Source organism: Zingiber officinale, chromosome 7B (assembly GCF_018446385.1).
Source record: "Zingiber officinale cultivar Zhangliang chromosome 7B, Zo_v1.1, whole genome shotgun sequence".
Classification (NCBI taxonomy): domain Eukaryota; kingdom Viridiplantae; phylum Streptophyta; class Magnoliopsida; order Zingiberales; family Zingiberaceae; genus Zingiber; species Zingiber officinale.
This window is the reverse complement of record NC_055999.1, coordinates 69,787,438-69,803,004: the sequence shown is the minus strand read 5'-3', so window position 1 is coordinate 69,803,004 and position 15,567 is coordinate 69,787,438. Positions and strand designations below refer to the sequence as shown.

General features: G+C 37.6%; 1 pseudogene; it reads right to left on the bottom strand.

Moving 5' to 3' along the window:
• Positions 1–43: 43 nt before the first annotated feature.
• LOC122004414 lies at positions 44–14,260 on the bottom strand (annotated as a pseudogene).
• Positions 14,261–15,567: the final 1,307 nt, after the last annotated feature.

Below are 15,567 nucleotides of genomic sequence, written 5' to 3'. Positions count from 1 at the left end.
GTCCTCCGGCAAGAAGGCGCTATCTTAGGTTGTCGGCACATTTTCAGAAGCGGAGGATCTGCTTGTTTCCGACCACCACACCCATGTCAACAGATTCACACACCTGAGGTAAGTTTTGGTTGTAGGATGGGTTGTTGTTTGGCTTGAGGTTTTCAATTATTGATCTCAACTCGATCTGTTCAGTGAAAGATTCTAACAGGAAAGGGTTGTTCTGTGGATTGTCTTTGGTCCGGCAGCTATCTTTCAGCGGCTACTTTTCTTCGGCAGCAACATTTCTGCTGGAAATCTAGGTAAGGTGTAGGGTAATAGATCCTTGTGGTAGATTTTGTGTTGGTTGGACTATTATGATAATAGATGTGAGTTAGGTTTATGTGTTGAATTAGGTATGTTGATGATTTATGATTTAGGGTTTTGCCTAGATAGTTTTAAGGATTCTATTTAGCAATTCATTGGAATTTTAGCTAAATAAAATATATCTCTATTGGTATCACAGGATTTTGACACGAGACGAGTATTTTGGAGTCAGATTGGACCTTTCTATTTTCGGAGGCGGGTACTTTTGACTTATTGTCCTTGATATGCTTAGTAATGAAATTAACATGTTGCATTAATTGTGTTTCTTATTTGTTCGGTTAATCACTGCCCAATACATGTTACCTACTTGATTGATTGTTTGTTTGCATCTCGTATTGATACCTATCTGATTTCACATGCTCATGGGTATTGATATAACCATGTTTTACCATGTCAGGACCTAGGTTTGATACCTTATTTGATCAGTATACCTTGATATGATTTATTTACTTTGGTGCACATTATTATATGTCCAGAGATTGATTTAGCATATTACTATGCTTAGTGACATGCACCATTTGCATGATCGCATGCTGTGCGATAGAGTGCTCCATTATTGTTGAGCACATTGTCAGTTTCATCACTGTTCGGTGCTCCGTTGTGACGCTCAGGGGTAGCTTGACACAGCGTGGTAGCACGTCAGTTTGGCTCTTCCGGTGCTCCGTTGGTCCGCTCATGGGTAGTGTGACGCAGTGTGTAGCACGTTAGAGATCCCTCCCCGTCATAGCGTACCGGGAGATGAGAGCATTGCGCTCCCCCATTTATGATTTGGGGTAGGAGTACGTGTGTACTCCGACAGCATCCCGTCCTCTCGGTCACTCATCAGGAGTAGTGATGCAGAGTGCACGGTTGTCACAGCTCTACCCACTCGGTCCCACTTTTGTTATGAGTTGGCTGACTGGCGTCAGGGGTGACCATGACATTGGCATCATATGCATGATGCATTTATTGTTTGTGATTGTGTTTGCTGCATTTATATGCTGCATATTGTTTGGATACCTATGTTTGACATGCATACAGGTCTTCTATACCTTTCGGACTGTTTGTCCTTATACCGGGTCCTGGTTAGTACAGATTCTCTCCTATCTACTTCGGTTTGCATTTATCTTTATTTTTTATCAGGAGACTGTACGCATGATTAGTACTAGGTGTTATTTCTTTACTTTGCATATCAATTGTACCTGCTGAGTGTTGGACTCACCCCGCCTCCATTGTTGATATTTTCAGGTTGATGCTGTCAGGAGAGAGTTCCAGTTGCTGGTCCCTGAAGACCCGAAGACTTACGGATCTACTGGTTTTGTTTGTTTCCTTTTTGACTATGTTATAGACTTGGTTTATTTGGATACTTGGACTTTGTATGGATTTTGAGATGTTGATGGATTTTTGGTATGATTTGGATTTTTATTCTACTACATGCCTGCCTGGACGGCAGAAGAGGTGAGCTCGTCGGATTTGAGCTTTACGAGTGTAGTTGAGTAGGGTGGATTTCGAGTCAGAGTACTATTGTTTGTGATTACTATTATTAACTGCGTGGTTGTGACAGCCAGAGGCTGAATATCTATATAAACTGCGTGGTGATTGTTTTTATTTATTGTTATTATTCCAGCCGCCTGTGGCTGAGGTATATGTGTTATGTAGAAGTTTCAGATTGTCCGTCGTATAGGGGAGATGCTGCCGAAATTTCTTCGGACAGGGACTCCTCTGGGGCGTGACACTTCCCAATTGCCTGGCTCCTTACCAGGGATTTCTCATTTGCCAAGATCACACTTGGACTTTCAACCTGTGCCAAGATCACACTTGGACTTTTCAAATGCCTGACTCCTCACTAGGACTTTCCACATGCCTAAACTTCAGTTAGGACTTTCACAATTGCCTAAACTCCAGCTAGGACTTTCCCAATTGCCTAAACTCCAGTTAGGACTTTCATAATTGCCTAAACTCCAGTTAGGACTTTCTCAATTTCCTAAACTCTAGTTAGGACTTTCACAATTGCCTAAACTCCAGTTAGGACTTTCCCAATTGCCTAAACTCCAGTTAGGACTTTCACAATTGCCTAAACTCCAGTTAAGACTTTCCCCACTGTCTAACCTCCAGTTAGGACTTCCCCAGTCAAGTCTCCTGTCAACCTTGACCTACTTGACTTGTATTCTCATTACCAACCTGGTCAACCCTTTGACCATTTCCACAACCGGACGATTGCCCTAGCAATCTCCATATATTGTCAAACATCAAAATTCAAACATCATGACTCAAGCTTAACCCAACTCAAGCTTAGTCAAACTAGTCAAACTTGACCAAGGGAAATTGCCCCAACAATAAGATCTTGTACTTTTTTAATATTAGATGAATCTTGTTGTAATGGATTAAGATTGATATTTGTATTTAAATTATGGATACACTCCCATGGGTAGGTGAAAGAAGGCACAGATCAAATCGAAACATAATTGGAAGGTAAAAATCAAATGCAGCTGATGTAAACAATTGGGCCATAATCAAAGGACTTGTAGAATGACGCTTGCCCTTGGTTCTTGACTTACTTGTATATGTATACAGGAATATTCTGCTTGATTTATATAGTTGTAACCAGGAGGAGTGAATCCATATATTTTGTATGTAGTACATCCATAGTGTTGTAAAAAAATAGTTGTGCAAAGTGATGTTACTATTATATTTTTGTATGTAGTATTTATTTTTTAATATAGTGTAATCCTATTCGAAATTCGATGAGATGGAAAGCTGGGGATGTGGTGCTCCCGCTGACTGTCTGTAGACTCCGCTCCAACCTGCAACACAGATTACATCAGTGTCGAGCTAGGGAAAAGGTTTCTAGCATTGACCCTCTGATGCTCAAGTTAGTCACCGGTGATGAAGTAGAAGGTGAAGCAACAACAAGAATGAATAGTAGCATGAATAGTGTCTATCGTGTACTCGCATTGAACACAAGATTTGGGAATAAATCCATATCAGGCCCGCATTGAAGCAGAAACTTCTCATAAATTTGGGCCACCACTGAGAGCCCTAAATAAGCAATGGATAGCACAATTTAACTCCTCACATCAACAAAAACTAACAACGTGTTAAATGGGTGGAATCAAATAAGTTTAGGTCCATAAGTCAGTTTTGGTCAAAACACATTGATGGACCTAAGGTAATTGGATTTATGCAAACTTCTAATCACTATGAAGGATTGAGTGAGGAGAAGGCAGATATGTTATCAAACCAAAATTTTGATCAAGTAAGAAAGTGAACCTGATATGATCGCATCTCAGGCCCAATATGCTGATACCTACCATATCAACCTAACATGCATTAGCAAGGTCTAGCTGAAACCTAGCATCAAAATGGAGCACCTTGCAAATCGATTAAGTATTGGAGTACATCATATTGTGTGTGTTGTTGAATATTTATTCCCCACATAACAAATGAAACCATAAACATGATTTTTGGCATCACCCTTTGCTACCAAACTGTATTTTTTACATGACAACCCTATTTTACAGTAATAAATTCATACATACATCGCTAAATCTTTAACTGTATTCTTCTACTAATTTCACCCTTGCTAGAAGTTTGTCCTTTAATGCCGAGGTTCTTAATTGCTGTTGTCCTTCGAACTATTCTCTTGAAACTCTTACAATAATATCCCGAAATCCTAAATAGTCTTTTGCAATCTCGCTAAATAGCACAAGAAGGTATGACAAGCCAAGGAGGTTCATGATCATTTCGTGTTTATAAGACCAGGCAGACGGATGGAGGGAGAGAGAGAGTGAGAGGACGTGCATCTGAACAACAAAATGATTTGTAATTAAAAATGTGGCTTGGGTGCATGGAAAATGGTGATTGAGAAGAGGAAGTTGGCGGGAGGGGTAAAAGGAAATTTGTTTTTATACACCCTTTGGTATAAACAAAATTACCATACGTCTTTTGGTAAATATCATATTCAACATATGTCTTTTGGTAAATTACCATATATATTTTTTTTACATTCATGTTCCATACATTCCAAAGTCAACCGAAATAGCTATGCAAGAAATTAATGCTAATGAAGACTTCTCTAGATCAGATATTTCTATGTTATTTTTTTTTATCTAAATTAAATAATTATAGTAAAAAGTGATTATGTTCACCCTAAATGCTCCTTACAATTTGTCCTATACTATGTGAAGGGAGGTAAACAATGAAGTCAATTTATAGTCGATTGTGTTGGATCGAGACGCGCTAGAGGGGAGGTGAATAACGCTCATGGCTTTCACTTATCGTTTTCGAAAACGTTCAAGTAAATACGCAGCGGAAAAGTAATAAACACAGAAGCAACACTAACACTGTTTCTTTTACTTGGTTCGGAGTCTGTGACGACTCCTACTCCAAGGCCCGCGATCGTTGGTCACTTTCGTTGGGCAATCACTATAGATCCAAATTTCTTTACAGGAATGTAAGTACAAGTATAGAATAAAGAATGATTATACCGATAATATAAAATGAAGAAAGTAGTCGTCGATTGTCGGAACAACAGAGCATTGTTGAAGCGTTCGGAGCAGCGCATAGGAGCACAAGTTGTTCTGTTTTTCGTTGTTTCGAAGCTGCTTCCCGAGGCTCCTTTTATAGCCTCTGCAGGACTGATCCAGATCCTCAAAGCTCGGGATTAGGTTTGACCCAAAGCGGATCAGTCGACCAATCCCCACATTCGATTGACCGATCAGATGATTTCCTCTTCATCCTATCCGCTCGCTCTGCTTCGATCTGGTTAACTCCTATCCTTGGATCGGTCGACCGATCCCAAGGTTCGGTCGACTTATCAGATGACCTCCTCATCCAATCCGACCCCCACCCCCCCCGGCTTCGATCTGGTCAACTCCCATCCTTGGTTCCGCCGACCGATCCGAAGGTTCGGTCAACCGATCCCTTGACTGAGCTCGGTATGCAATCTGGAAATCTGGTCCTTTTGTGTTGTGGTCCAATCGATCAATCAGGTCGTTCAGTCGAACGATCATGGCTAAGTCTGAACCTGCAGAAATGTTAGTTTCCTGCAAAATAGAGTTAGACAAATAGCAAATAAAACAAATAAGTTTACAGCTTTCGGATTGTCCGGTTCTGACTTCAGATTTCCTACCGAAAATCTTAGGTCGAACCGACGCCTACTGTTCCCTCCGCGGGGAACGCGTTCTCACCTACTCCTCTCAAGAGAGCATACCTATTGCCAGCCCGGTCCTCCAGACCGACTGGACTTTCTGCCTAGGGTTACCACCCCCTAGGACATAGGATTACCACCCCCTAGGATTTTTCGCCACCTAGGGTTACCTCCCCTAGGACCTAAGGTTACTCCCCCTAGGATTTCCATCACCTAGGGTTACCACCCCCTAGGACCTAAGGTTGCCGCCCCTTAGGATTTTCCTCCACATAGGGTTACCACCCCCTTTGACCTAAGGTTACCGCCCCTTAGGGTTTTCCACCACCTAGGGTTACCACCCCCTATGACCTAGGGTTACCACCCCTAGGGTTTTTCACCTGCCAAACCGCAGTTAGGACTTTCCTGCAACCTCATTCACACACATTAGATAACAAACCAACTTAACTTGAACCCTTTAACATAATCAAAACACCGGTTAGATTGTCGGATGCTTTCTGCACCAACAATCTCCCCCTTTTTGATTATGGCAATATGGTTCAAAGTTAAGAAAAAAAAATATGACAGTAAATACAGAAAGTTAAACATGAGTATAAATGAAATAATTTGAAATCAACACCTATGCTTCCTCTTTTCATGTTTAAATTCTTAATTTACTTAACTTTGACTTCTTTCTCCCCCTTTGGCATAAATCAAAAAGAACAAGTAGTGAGAAAAATATTCTATGTAATCTTAAGCTCCCCTGAATAGTAGCACTTAGCAAAATTTAGATTTGAAAATTCTTAGCTAATTTAGAAATATTTTGAAAAATATCTAACTTTTTCAACAAAAACTTAGAACCATTTATACCTTTTTTGAAAAACAAACTTAGCTAAATTTTCATCTTTAAAATGGTTGCATTTGGAAAATGCCTTGATAAATAGCTAAGTTTAGAAAATACTTTAATGAATTTAATGTTTAGTTTTGAGCAATAAAAACTTAGCTAAATTTAATAAACAAAAAACTTAGTTAAACGTAAGTATTGAAACTGTCAGAGCCTTTCCAAAGAAAACTTAGCTAAATTTTTAGTTTTGAAAATACTTTGAAAATAATTATTTTGTCAAGTACTTAGCTTTCAAAAGAAGTTGATTAAAAACTTAGCTTTAAAGGACTTTGATAAATCCTTAAAAAAAATTATAAAAACTTAGCAAAAAAAAATTGATAAAAAGATGTTGATAAAAGCTCAATTAAGTATTTAGATTAAAATGGATTTTCATAAAACACTTAGTTAAGTACTTAGCTTAAAGGGATTTTTCATAAAAGCCTAGTTAAGTACTTAACTTGAAAAATACTTAGCCTCTAAAAATATTTAGCTAAGAAAATGATTTCTTTGAAAAATATTTAAAAAACTTTATCAAGTACTTAGCTTTTGAAAAGATTTTTAAGAAAAACTTAGTTACGTACATCGAAACTTAAAAAAACATTTTCAAAAACTTATTTTTCTAGATATAAAAATATTTGAACTTAATGAAATATTTGATGTTTATTTTAAAAAACAATTGAATTCCATTTAAAAAGAAATCTTTAACTTAATAAAACTTGACTCCCTTCACCCCCCTTAATTAATACCTTAATAGATTCATAGGATCCTAGAGTCCAAACATAGCAATTGTTACATATGATTTTCTTAAATTTCCATCTCACTCATTCTAGGTTATCAAGTATGTTCATCTTATGTGTGAGTGTGAAACGGGGCTAACTTTATTTAATTCTTATTGATATTTGGAATTGAGGTAAGTTTGAAAATGTAGTGAGTTTGAATTTCAAATGAGTAAATATTTAAAATTTTGAAGATTTTGGAAATATAATTAATTCAGGTTTAAATCATAATTTGAAAATATGATTTGAGAATTAATTGAGATTTTAAAAATTAATTATCATTAAGATTTTGAATTAACTATAATTTGAAAATTAATTATTATATGATTTGAAAATTGAAAATTGAAAATTGAAAATTTAATAATTAATGATTTGAATTTTGAAATTATTATGATTTGAAAATTATAATTTTGTAGATAATGATTTTGAAATTAATCAAAATTTAATTATGATTTAGAAATAGTTGACATTTTGAAATTAATTAAGATTTTAAAATTATTCATAAAATTAAATGAGATTTTGAAATTTATTATGATTTTAAAATAATTTTCAAATTAATTGAGATTTTGAAATTAATTATGATTTTTTAAAATAATTTTCAAATAAATTGAGATTTTGAAATTAATTATGATTTTTAAAAAAATTATGAAATTAATTATGATGTTTAAAATAATTATTAATTATGATTTTTAAATTAATTATGAAATTAATTATGATTTTTAAAATAATTATTAATTATGATATTTAAAATAATTATTAATTATGATTTTTAAAATAATTATGAAATTAATTATGATTTTTAAAATAATTATTAATTATGATTTTTAAATTAATTATGAAATTAATTATGATTTTTAAATTAAGAAAAGAAAATAAGCAATCATCAAGAGATTTTATCTATTTATCCAGATAGTTTTTCTATTGGCTCCCCCTGGATCATAGTCTCAATATAGTCTATCAAGGTAATGGACTAGATCCTTGGGGACCCAATATTGACCAAGTCCAACTTGATTAACCAAGTTGGACTTAGGTACCCATGCTAGGACTACCTTTCTATTAGGTCTGTTAACAAGCGAAAAATAAGACCTGTATTTCCTTTTAGCTTTAAACCCTAGTCCGAATCGATTGTATATGGTTTTCTGTTTTCCAAGAATCAAGTCAAGATTCTTGGAACCCAGTGTAAATCATTCCAATGCAATCTTCAAATCCTTGACTTGAGTTTTCAGACTGGAATGGTCTTCCTCAAGCCTTTGGACTTGAGTTGAGGTTCCAGTCTGAACAGAGTCAGTCAAGGATTCGGAGTGAGTTACTTCTTTGAGGGATATTACCTCCCTTAGAAGCAACTTTATCAAACATTAGATTTAGCTAATTTATGCATTAAATAATTAATCAAGTTATATAATTGAGATGTACTTACAGAGGGGTTTGGCCCTTCAGAAACGGATACGGATCTGTGGCTTCTCTCGGACTTAACTTCCGATTCGTCCTCGCTTCCAGATTCGTTGATTTGGTCTCGGGCCATCATTGCAAGAAAACTCATTTCTTTGAGTTCTTCATCGTCCGACTCTTCTGAGGAAGACTCGTCCCAGGTCGCCTTCAGAGCCATCTTCTTTCTTGGTTTCTTCGCGTCTTTCTGGTTCGGATAGTTCGCCTTGATGTGCCCCTTCTGGTTGTATCCGTATCAGGTGACTTCGACTTTTATCTTTGAGTTCGGTTGGGCCTCCTTGGACTGGATTACCTTGTTGACATCCTTTTTGTTAAAGCCTTTCTTCTTCTGTAGAGCTTCCTCACTAGGTTGACGAGTTCGGCCGTGAGCTCATCGTCGTCGTCGTCTGAATCTGGTTCTTCTTCTGACTTCGGTTCAATTCTGCGTCTTGGTTTTAACTCGCGTGCTCTGCTTGTACCTGCAACTAAAGCTATGCCTTTCTTGGCAGGGCGTGAGTTAATCTGTTCATACGATTCGAATTCTGCAAATAGTTCATCTAATTTAATTGAAGTGAGATCTTTGGATACCTTGTAAGCATCTACCATAGACGCCGACGAGGTATTCCTTGGAAAAGCATTTAGGGAATACCTGATTATATCTCTGTTTTCTACCTTTTGTCCGATTGCGTGGAGACCGTTGAGGAGATCTTGAATGTGGGAGTGTAGCTGGCTCGCTGTTTCACCTTCCTGCATTTTAATATTATATAGTTTATTGAAAATGAGATCCCTCTTACTTACCTTGGTGTCGGATGTTCCTTCGTGTAATTCAATTAGCTTCTCCCAAAGTTCTTTGGCGCTCGAGAATGGGTCGACGCAGTTCACCTCCTCCTTCGCCAGTCCGTATTAGAGGGTGCAAGTCGCTTTGGCGTTGGCTTCTACTTTCTTGATCAGGGTCGCACCCTAGTTCTCGTATGGTATTGGTTTACCGGTGCCGTCAGTTGGTAGTTCCAGACCGGTTTTGACGATTACCCAGACTTCAAAGTGAGTCTGAAGGTATACCTCCATCTGGCCCTTCCAGTAACCGAAGTCATCTCCAGTGAAGACCGGTGGGCGAGCGGTGCTAAAACCTTCTTGAAGAGCTATCTAGCACAAAAAACAAGAAAGAAGCGTGTCCTAGGACTTGATCCTGGATTAGTAGTGCGGTTTAAAAAGAAAATACTATGCGATCTCAAGTGGTGTTGCACCATCTTCGAGACAAATTCGATTTAAAAAAAAACTAGATCGGAAGACGACAAGAATACCGATTCTGATTGACTTCGAAAAATTGAAAAGTACCACGAAGATGTGCTTGACTGGTGGTTGCACCAAATTGAAGCAACCCCGCTCTGATACCAATTGTTGGATCGAGACGCGCTAGAGGGGGGGGTGAATAGCACTCGTGGCTTTCACTTATCATTTTCGAAAACGTTCGCGTAAATACGTAGTGGAAAAGTAATAAACACAGAAGTAACGCTAATACTGTTTCTTTTACTTGGTTCGGAGTCTGTGGCGACTCCTACTCCAAGGCCCGCGATCGTTGATCGCTTTCGTTGGGCAATCACTATAGATCCAAAATTCTTTACAGGAATATAAGTACAAGTACATAATAAAGAATGATTATACCGACAATACAAAATGGAGAAAGTAGTCGTCGATTGTCGGAACAACAGAGCATTGGTGAAGCGTTCGGAGCAGCACACAGGAGCACAAGTTGTTCTATTTTTCGTTGTTTCTAAGCTGCTTCCCGAGGCTCCTTTTATAGCCTCTGCAGGACTGATCCAGATCCTCAAAGCTCGGGATCAGGTTTGACCCGAAGCGGATCGTTCGACCGATCCCCACGTTCGGTCGACCGATCCCAACGTTCGGTCGACCGATCAGATGATCTCCTCCTCATCCAATCCGCTCGCTCTGCTTCGATCTGGTCAACTCCTATCCTTGGATCGGTCGACCAATCCCAAGGTTTGGTTGACCTATCAGATGACCTCCTCATCCGATCCGATCCCCCCGGCTTCAATCTGGTCAACTCCCATCCTTGGTTAGGTTGACCGATCCCAAGGTTCGGTCCACCGATCCCTCAACTAAGCTCGGTCTGCAATCTAGAAATCTGGTCCTTTTGTGCCGCGGTTCGGTCGACCAATCAGGCCGTTCGGTCAACCGATCATGGCTAAGTCTGACCCTGTAGAAATGTTAGTTCCTTGCAAAACAGAGTTAAATAAATGGCAAATAAAACAAATAAGTTGACAGCTTTCAGGCTGTCCGGTTCTGACTTCGGATTTCCTACTGGAAACCCTAGGTAGAACCGACGCCTACTCTTCCCTCCGTGGGGAACGTGTCCTCATCTAATCCTCTCAAGAGAGCATACTTGTTGCTAGTCCAGTTCTCCAGACTGACTGGACTTTCTGCCTAGGGTTATCACCCCCTAGGACCTAGGGTTACCACCCCCTAAGGTTTTTCGCCACCTAGGGTTACCTCCCCCTAAGACCTAAGGTTACCCCGCTTAGGATTTCCACCACCAAGGGTTACCACCCCTAGGGCTTAAGATTGCCGCCCCTTAGGATTTTCTCCACCTAGGGGTACCACCCCCTAGGACCTAAGGTTACCACCCCTTAGGGTTTTCCACCACCTAGGGTTACCACTCCCTACACTACAACAAAAACCCTCATAGACATCGGTTTTTCACTTGTGTCTATTACATTTTCGATCGATGTCTATGAAGGCGATGTAAAAGGTCTGCCATTTTAGACATCGGGTTAAAATCGGTGTAGTATCACTTAACGACACCGGTGTTCGAATCGGTTATTAACCGGTGTAGTATCACTTAACGACACCGTTTCATCAATGGTGTAAAACCGATGTAATATTATATGTTAATAACACCAGTTTTGGCAGCGGTATACGACCGATGTAATATTAGTTAATGACACCGGTTTTGCAGCGGTGGAAACCCGATGTAATATCAGTATTTTTTAACAGCACAAATTTGATTTCCGAAACAGTGAAAAACCGACAGTAACAAAAAAAATACACAAATATTCACAAATTACACAAATATTCTTCATTCAACAATATCCATAAAATACACAAATATTCACAAATTACATAAATATTCTTCTTACAACAGTATCCATAAAATACACAAACATTCTTTTTACATCAAAAGCTAATAGATATCAGAATCAAGGTAGAACATTCTTTTAACAACACATCAAGGTAGAACATCGTGAGTCAAAAATCAAGTTGACGCTACATTAAATTATGAGAATCAGAATCTGCTCAACTTGCTATACTGCTCCATTCTACGAGCGCCTTCCATTTCCCTAATCTCACCGCTTTTCACCTTCAAATGCCTAGTTTTCTGAGTTAAAACATCCACTGTTCTAATTTGTCAAACAAAAGTATCATTTGGTCTACTTAACTACAGTAAAGAACAAAAACAGAAGAATTATACATGCTGCAGAAGTCCTAGAATATCACCATCAGAAAGAAATTGACATGGGACAATATACACAATTTACATTCCATGCAAATGCATGCATCATCCAAAGTTTTCAAAAATCAAATACCTTTCCTACTCAAATGTAATCTAGCATGCATTCAGCCCACTCGAACCGCACTTCATCAATTTCAACTCTGGAGTACTTGAGATTTGTAAACTGTAAAAACACATAAATAATATATTAGTTAACCAAGACCAAAAATCATAGTTGAAAATGCAATAAGAGCACCAGGTAACAAGATGACTAATTGGAATGCTTAAAAAGATAAACATTCATCAATTATCTCAACCACATCATATAGTGATAGATCTATGAATAGCAGGTTCAAATCTAACCCTTGCATCCTTTTGAGAGGCAATCTAATTTGATAAATGAGCAAAAAGAGATACTATAGTCAGATTGAATGCAAAGGCAAAGAACACTATTAATACATACTGCATGTAAGCTTCTCTAGGTTAAGCAGAAAGTGATCGAGTTCAGATGTGCTCCTAGAGGACCAACAAAGCTATATAATGTCAAGAGAGTTACCATAAACAATCTCCATCTCTTTTCTACAAGAGGAAAAATCATATAGAGATCAATTGTCGCTTAGTTAGAGCGAAAGCTATATATAATGGGTACTTTCCTAAGCGACAACTTGGTAACATGAAAAAAGAAACAAGATGATGCATAGAGCAATCATACACAACTCTAAGATGATGTGGACAAGTGACAATCAAATAATGATCTGTATTATAAATAGTCTAGTGTTTATGAACACACTAAACATATTGAAGATCATAGCCACCATCCGTGCCACAATTATGTCCAAAAAGATCAGCTAGGTACACATGCACTTTGACACAAATTAATAATTTGATTCCTTAATATTGTCCAACCTGATTAGTGTTTATTACTTGGCATGTGTCCACAATTTAATTTTTTACTATGTTCCTTAATTTGATATCATCTGAACTTGATAATAATTATTTTCAACAAGAAAGAAGGTTTACTGCCCATGTCCAAAATCAGATATTGACCCACAAGAAAGAAGGCTTACCACCCAACTATGCAATCTAATAATATCCACTATCTAACTTGTTCATTTTCATATATATAGTTCTCATGCGTGTTCAATATTCTCCCAGATATGATGAGTACAATAATTCAAACTACATGTCATAATCATGCGATCGAAAAAATCAAGATCTTTGTTTGCACAACATGGAATTACTGTATAATAAGACACCTGAAAGAATAGAAAATGATTAAGCAACATATGTTGGCATCAGTCAGATCATATGGTAATGCTCAAATACTCAGCATTAAATCCATAAAACCACCACATTTTAAAGCAGTAAACTTATGTTTACAGAGTGCTATTACAACTTGCTAAGTTGTTAGTAACGGGGCCAGCAACAACATACCTTTTCTATATTGTCCATCATTATTCCTTTAACCTCAGTTATATGAGCTTTCAGCTTTGAAAGTTTGCTCATTTCCTCTGGATGATTTATACAATATTCCATATGCTCCTTCAGCCTTGGACTGTAAAAAGCAGTCACATGTTAAAGTATGACCAAACAACTACAACTAAACTAACAAATTGTAAAATCCCACTATTTCTAGTTGCAAATGTTTTTAACTGAAAATTCCAATCAACCCTGTGAAGATCATCTCATGTTATACCAAGGGCAAAGAAATTGATAAACTGGAAGCTTAAGTGCAACAATGTGTACATACCCAAATTCCCTATCAAGACTGTAAGCAGTGCTAAATCTGTCCCCAAACATATCAGCATCTTCCTCATCAATGAGTGGATGGGAGTTGTTACCACTGATACTTTGTCCATAGCGGTGCATGAAATCATCCTTGACACGTTATAGAAACACAAATGGAACACTTCTTCCAGCTGCTTCATCAGCTACCACGAGGAACACTACACAAAAGAAAAGCAGGTATATGAAAAAAAATATCCAACACGGTACAGAAGTAAAATTTCATTTACTGTACCAAATTCTTGGTCAACCAGGAAGTTGAATGTGCGACAATCAGATGAGAAGGTGAATTTCTTATTATTTTGAGGCAAATTTTGTAAGCATTGGACAACAATAGTGCTGAAATTCCCCGAAAAGGGAGTGTATTCAGCAAGCACAACACTCCCTTTAGCCACAAAACTATAAATTAACGGTGGTTGGCTCATGTTTCTTGAAAAATTATCCAATTAATTGGCAAAAAAAATCTATCTTCGCACCTGTAGATGAGAAACAAAAGACAAGATCTCAACTTTCACAAGCAATAAAACCAACAATTAGGGAGCAGCAATTGTGAATTCTCAAGAACTCGCGACATACCGATCTGCGCACTGTCAATGGAAATCAACTGAAGATGGCAACATCACAGCAGAAATAGGAACGAAGAAAATACATTAATAATAATAATTTTGCTAAAATCGCCCAAAACAGTCTTCCAGGGCAAAAATTCCAAGGAAGTACAACCCAACACCTAGCCAAAGGCTCAGACAATCACCATTAAAATAATATTACAATAGAGGAGAATATTAAATTAAGAATTACTAATATCAATACGTATATATAACAATTGTACCCTTAATCAATTAAAACAAGTTCACAATCATAAACAAACAAATCGTAAAGCACCAAACACATAACAACAATAGAATACGACGACCAACAAAAACAATCAATCTAGAAAAAATATTCTAACTATATTAAAATTAAAATAAACTGGAATTGAATAAGAAGAAGAGATCAAGCACACCTTTGCTAGCAATCTCATCGACATGGTTATCCTGACCTTTGCTCTTGATGTTGAACCATTTTTTAACAAAGGCCTTGGACCAAGACAGCTGCTCCCAAGAAACTGAGGGAACAAAGCATGCCTATATCAACCATCTTAGAGATGAAGAAAACAGAACTAAAGAAGAGAAATATATTATTTTTTTATCTTGCAAAAAAAAACCTTGCTTTTCTTTGGATCATCGTCTCTCATCGTTGCAACACTCCTTGATGCAGTGACTGTAAGTTAGCTCGCCAAACACCCCCAAGGACCTGCGGCAATCTGAACCTCGTGGGAAGAAAGAGGTCTATTGAAGAGGTCTAGGGATGAAAGAGGGTCAAGAAATACTAACTCGCAAGGAGAAAGAAGAAAGAAGACAAAGCTATGCATGGGCTAGAACAAGCAGATGTGATGTAATATTCCTAATGTGCTACATTACTCACGAGCTTCGCACATACAACAGATCGAAGACACAGTCGGATACCCAAATCAGAAGGAAAGAGATTACAATGGATAACTTCTGAACTAGATAAAAAAATCTATCAAATATACAGTGAAAAGTTTAAAGGTGTCAACTAGCCTAGTCTATCTAAGCCATAGAAGTCGTCAAAGCCTTGAGTTTAAATCTATTCCTCTCTTAAACAAAAGAAACTAAAATAAAACATTAGTATTTTGATCGCTATAGCAAGCTTTGAGAATGCTAACAAAATT